The 6610-nt window shown below is 31.2% G+C and overlaps 1 long non-coding RNA gene across 1 annotated transcript; it reads right to left on the reverse strand.

Annotated features, from left to right (window-relative positions):
• Positions 1 to 557: 557 nt before the first annotated feature.
• LOC118023940 lies at positions 558 to 5113 on the reverse strand. The gene is made up of 3 exons (XR_004682944.1): positions 4772 to 5113; positions 3414 to 3505; positions 558 to 1557 (listed from the first exon to the last, which is right to left on the reverse strand). It is a non-coding gene; the product is annotated as an uncharacterized LOC118023940 (long non-coding RNA).
• Positions 5114 to 6610: the final 1497 nt, after the last annotated feature.

Here is a 6610-nt window from a genome sequence, read left to right on the forward strand (position 1 = left end):
ATCCCTAAATCAATTCTTCAAAGCTAGTTTCTTAGATTATAAACTAGTCCTCAGTCTCAGACACATTCCACCTAGATAAATGTTCAGGAGCTTCACAGAATAAAAACCATGAACTACATTTATGCACTCATTTCTTATTTTGAGATTTAATTATGTATGTATTCTGGCATTGGAACTGGCTCAAGATGCAACACTTATGAAATAAAATTATGGCAAAGGGAGATGAAACCATGTGGAACCTCCTTTATATTTCTTGTATTTATCATTTTGTAACTAGGTGAAAGTGTATTTTCTTTACATTAATTCTCACTGCTGAAAAATCCTCAGGAAAAGAGCTATGCTTTACAAACTACTTAATGAATCTTTTCCATTGAAGTTGTGTTAAAGTTTAACTGTAGGTAGTGTTTAACTAGCCCCACCCTTAATTTTACCTTATTGATAACTTCAAAATAAACAAAATGTCAAACAGAAGGGTTATAATCTAAATTCCTAGTAAAATATACACAGAAGTTGGTACATACAATAAAATACACCAATTACACAAAGTAAGGACAAAATATACTCAACAACATATTTTATTATATTTCTCAGTGGTGGTTCCTTTCTTCCCCTTTTATGAAACTCAGCTAAGGCTTTAAGAAAGGCTTAGTTTAATAGAACTTACTATACAATTAGTTTTTCATTTATACATTGTAATTTAATTGTTCATAAAGCCCAAAAATATGGGTTACAATGCATATTACTTTTGACAATAAATGACATATGTAACACAACCTATTCTGTATAATAAAAAATACTGTACTTATTTTGCCATCAAAAGCTATCTTGAGAAATTTTCTATACACATTAAGTAAAATACTAAACTAATATGTCAATATTTCCAGTGTAAAAATAACTGGGTTACCTAGCACTAATTTTTGCAACTACTAATCTTACAAATTGAAAATTGCTTTTCAAACCCATGTTCTAAAAACTGCATTTTGGAAATGTCTTTTTTTTTTTTTTATGATGGTGGCAACACATAATGATGAAAAGAATATTTCAGTTATCAAACAGTATAAAAATACATATGACTTCCTAAATATGAAAACAGCCCCATTTCTTGACTTTAAGTGTAGACTTATACCTTTCTTAAATTACATCAAAAATCTTAGAAAACATTTAGTTAACTAGAATATACAGAAAGACTGTAAACAGACTAGCTGGAACAAGGCTTTATCAAAACCTATACTGATAAAGCAATTTATTCAAAACACCTATTAACCATAATAAAGTAGTCACAGTGGGAATGACTTGTTTCTATTATTTAACAGCAGATATTGGTAGTCTTTTATTCCTAAATTCCTAAATTCAATTACATCAAAAGTTATTAAAATTTCACTTAAAGTAATTCAGTTTCATCAGTTTTTAGAGAAATATAATACTTCAAAACAATGAAAATAAATCAGTGTGTCTTAACAAACTAAATTCATAAATGAAGTTTTACTCTTCTTAACAGGTGTTGGCCAAAACTGAAATTGTAGAATAATCCTCACAAACTCTGAGTTCAATTTAGATCTGTAAGTGGAAAAAAACATGAAATCCATGGAAAAAAATAATTCTTAAAATACAAAAAAAAAAAGTCTATTACATAAATAAGGACCCCTTTACACTATCTGGAAAATACTTATATTCTTCTGAATGAAAAATTCTGTATGCTATTTTTCTCAATTCCTGTCTGCTTGCCAGTCTTTATGAACTCTTTGAGAATGTTATATGTTATATAAGCTGTTAATACAGTTTAGAATCACCTTCTTTCTTTTCATGCTAGTGATTACAGATATTGTATTTTGAAAGTAGGAACAGACATGTGGCAGTATAAATTACCTTAAAAATAGAAACTGCAGTACTAAACCAAAATCTCCTCTTCATATTCACATATATACTGTAGTTCTGCTCCTACCTAGCCTTCAATCCCACTGCAGGTTTCAAAATATTCAAATGTCCTTAGTGTACAACACAACTGTTAAGTTTTGGCACAGAAAATAATCACTTTACTGTCAAAAAAAATTAATTTAGTCATAGGAATCCTCTGGCTCAGGGTCCCCAAAGGAGGTACAAGAAGAAAATACCAGAACAATATTTTTTCCTCATCCTTTTTCATTTCCTACTTCTGGGTATGCTTTAAAATGTATGCAACATTTATAGAGTAGTACTTCATGTTTAAAAATGCATAAAAATGCATGGTAAAAAAAAAGAAATCTGGTAAAAATCTACACTGGAGGTATGTAGTCAATATTTCTTTAACTCATGGAGTAATCTAAATGATTTGAAAATATACTAAAATATATTTTAGTAATATTAAATAATATGGATCTCTAAATGAATAAAAGGTCTGATGTGATAGATCAAGTATAGAAAAATGGAAATTGTCTAATTTTGGTGGTACGTAAGTGTTCACTTGACTTTAGAAACTCTCAACTTCTGTGAATGTCTGAAAATGCTCTGAATAAAGGTGTTTGTTGGTGATTAAAAGATATGGAGATCCCTGCTGTAGATTAGTGACTACCAATGTGGCATGAGCATCAACATTGCTTGTGGTGCTCAACTTTTAGACATCGTAAAGACTGGCTTTCTATTTTTGAACAACTTTGCTAATTCCACTTTGTCAGAAACAAATACGCTACATATTTTTAAATTCTAAGTATCAAATCAAACACTAACTTGTGGCTTCTGAACTACCTTTTTATTACAGGGGTATTAAAAAAAAAAAAAGCCTAAACCTAATAAAATGTAGGACATACCACCATCCTAATTATTTCATATATACATTCCAAGAAAAATCAAGATGAATTTTATTTAAATACAGTTAACAGCAGAACAATGAGACATTTATTACTTTTGTTACACTTACTGCTTTATTACTAAGAAAGCAACCATTTCCCACAAAATAAACAATGATGTCTCACAAAATAATGTAATCCCAATATATAACTTGACAACAGACCTCCTGGAGTATATTGCAATTTCAATTCTTGAGCAAGCTGGTTCAAACAAGATTCTTCTTTTAACCTACTAATATTTCATTGAGGAGAAGGCACATTCTCAAAACTGTTACATTTCTTAAAAGCTGTCTCTATAGACACTCTCACTTAAGCAAGTTTTCATTATGGAGTAAACCACTGTTAGAGCTAATAATATTGTTCTTTTCAGAAAGAAATGTTTCAAAGGATTGTAAGGTTTCTCAAAGCATAAAACATCTAACTAGAGGGTCTCTGAATATTAATGAATATTCAAACTCATGCAGTGGTCTTAATATACTTAAAGTGTTCAGCATTCCTAGATTAAAGAAAGCTGGGGAAAAGACCTTGTTTCTTTGTAGATAATTCATAAGCAAAACAAACAAAAAATACAAGGTTTTGTCTACTACTTACATCATCAATGTCTTCATCATCATCTCCAATATCATCAAACTGGATTTCATCATCATCTCCAGGACCAAATGTATCTGTTTCATTGATTTTAGCTAAAGACATAATAAATATATTCATATATATATATTCAAAATATTATTAGATAAATTGACTACAAAAACAAGTCTGGTATAAAATACCTAACTATACAAAACACTCTTAGAAGTACCATTTCAATTTAACCAATGTTTCATTATAAGAAAAATGTTACTGGGGCACCTGCGTGGCTCAGTCGTTAAGCATCTGCCTTCGGCTCAGGTCATGATCCCAGGGTCCTGGGATCGAGCCCTGCATCGGGCTCCCTGCTCGGCGGGAAGCCTGCTGCTCCCTCTCCCACTCCCTCTGCTTGTGTTCCCTCTCTTGCTGTGTATCTCTCTCTCAAATAAATAAAATCTTTTTTAAAAAATGTAGTGTAAATAAAGCAGGCAGGTTCTAATTATACTAACTTAGTAGCTATACATTTCCCAAGTATGCTTCAAAGAGTTCAAAAACATGCTAACACTTACCATCAGCCTACATAATGTTCTGAACAGAAGAAGAGCTAGCTTGCCAACTATTAGACTTACCAAATCAGTCAAAATGAGTTGGTCAAATCATGTTTATCCTCAACTAATAAAAGTAAAATATGAAGTACTGGTCTGACTCTCACATATTTTAACACTTCTTTAAATGTCAACAATTTCATAAGAAATTTCATGCTTATGTAAAAACCTTGTATTTTCATAATAAAACGCAATGCAGTAAGATACATGTAAAATAAAGTAGCTACCAAGTGAAAAGTATGAGCCTTAGGATATAGCACACTTCTTTGATGTTACGAAGGACTTCTGTTAATATCCTCAAGTTTACTACAATGAAAATGCAATACTTTTGCCATTAGATAGAAATGTCAATTAAAATATACACAACTCTATAGGAGACTATTATGCTAAGAGAAACTGACCATCGTTTTCTACAAAAATCAATACCAGTATCATAACTGTTTTCCTTGCTTAGCTGAAAACTAACAACTTCTTGAAAATCATTAAAAACACTGTAATAATGTATTCTTTTAACAGATACTACATAGAAGGGATTATAAGGTGTTAAACTTTCCACCAAAAGAACATTTTTTAGGAATAGAATTCTAGTTTATTATTGAAGTATTAATACCATAAGGTATCATAAAATATTAATATTCAGTAAGACAAGCATACTAAAAACTAAAAAATTTTATAAGTACATAAACAATACATAAACAAGAGTCTATCAAAATGGCTTCATCTAAACACCAACAAATAATATCGTAAGACAAGAAAATATAATAACTTTGATATTACCATGTTCTGGAAGCTCGCCATATGCCTTCAGACTTCTAGCTTCATCAGCATTGTACTTTAAAATTACATCAGCTTTGTTATCCTTAGAAATAAACAAATAACTTTCAAGCTGATAGGACAAAATAACAGTTGTCCCACAAATTACTTTTGAATTAACATATTAAGAAAAAGCTCATTTACTGTTCTGTTACAAATTCTCCTGTTTTTCTTCACCTACTCTCTACTTTCTTAAAGAAAAGAATTCTTGGGTTTAAACAATTAGAAAGTTTACATGCATGACTAAATAATGATTTAACCTAGAAAAATTACTTACACTATTCACTTTAATAAGAGAAATAAAAGAAAAAAATCAAGAAAAAAGTAAAAAAAAAAAAAAAACAGGAAAAAAAAAGGTGTAATGGGATCCCTTTAAGGTTAAACACTGCAACTCAAAGCCAAAAATGGAATGATAACCCAAGAAAATTAACATACCTTTCTATATTCAGTGGTTCTTAGGACAGTTTACCTATCAAAATCACTTGCAGAGCTTTAAAAAGATACCTATGAGTCCTGTAGATTGACAGACCTGAGGTGATGTCCAAAATTCTGTATTTAAAAAGCTCTTTGATTAAAAAAAAAAAAAGTTCTTTTGGTTGTTTCTGATGCATATATCCTGATAATTGTAGTGCGTTCTTTTAACGTTCATACTTCACTACTTTAAAGAATCTGATTCATTTAGAGTTGAAGACTTACAATTAACCTAAAAAAGACCCTAAGAAAGGCAATTAAAATGATCACAGTGCTGCAACTGCAATGTGCTATAAACCAACACTCCACAAACTGCAAAGGGCATACAAAACACAGAAATTTTGTTAAAATTCCAATTTAGAGTCAGCAGATATGAGACTGGGCTAGTATTCCGCATTTCTAATATGCTGGCACATGGTGGTTATGTTGTTGTAATGTATGGATGACTGCAAATGGTAACATTACAAAATCATTCACAAAACATTAAGATCAGAACAGCCAGTCACCCAAGACCTTGGCTATTACTTTCTCACTAGAGTATTAATCCTTTAAGAATTCTGGTTTCAGGGCGCCTGGGTGGCTCAGTTGGTTGGGCGACTGCCTTCGGCTCAGGTCATGATCCTGGAGTCCCGGGATTGAGTCCCACATCTGGCTCCCTGCTCTGCAGGGAGTCTGCTTCTCCCTCTGACCCTCCCCCCTCTCATGTGCTCTCTCTCTCATTCTCTCTGTCTCAAATAAATAAATAAAATCTTTAAAAAAAAAAAGAATTCTGGTTCATTGTCCATAAAATGTATTTTATTCTTTCACCACTTTTGAGGTTTATATGAAGTTAAAATAAGATAATGGGTATAAAAATGATTTTTTTAACAAGCGATCGGTTTTTATTAGAGAATATTAAAAAAAAAAGAAAAAATGTATGATCACATTCAGTGTATAAAAGTTGACACAAAAAATGAATTCAGTAGGTATCAGGATACAAAATCAAAATACAAAGATCACTGTGTCTCTACAAACTAGCAATAAACTATCTGATAAAGTATACAAGAAAACAATCCCATTTACAATAGTATCAAAAACAAAATACTTAAGAATAATTTTAAAGATTTAACACCCAACATAAGGCTTAAGCTCACAAGGGTGAGACCAAGAGTCACATGCTCTACTAAGCAAGCCAACCAAGTGACCCCTAAGAATACATTTAGCCAAGGGTGCAACATAGTTCAATATTTGCAAATTAATCAATATGATACACCACATTAATACAAGAAAGAATAAGAGCCATATCATCATTTCAACAGATGAAGAAAAAGCATGTGGCAAAATACAGCATCC

This window comes from Mirounga leonina, unplaced genomic scaffold (genome assembly GCF_011800145.1).
Source record: "Mirounga leonina isolate KUSES-001 unplaced genomic scaffold, KU_Mleo_1.0 Mir_192, whole genome shotgun sequence".
In the NCBI taxonomy this organism is placed as follows: Eukaryota; Metazoa; Chordata; class Mammalia; order Carnivora; family Phocidae; genus Mirounga; species Mirounga leonina.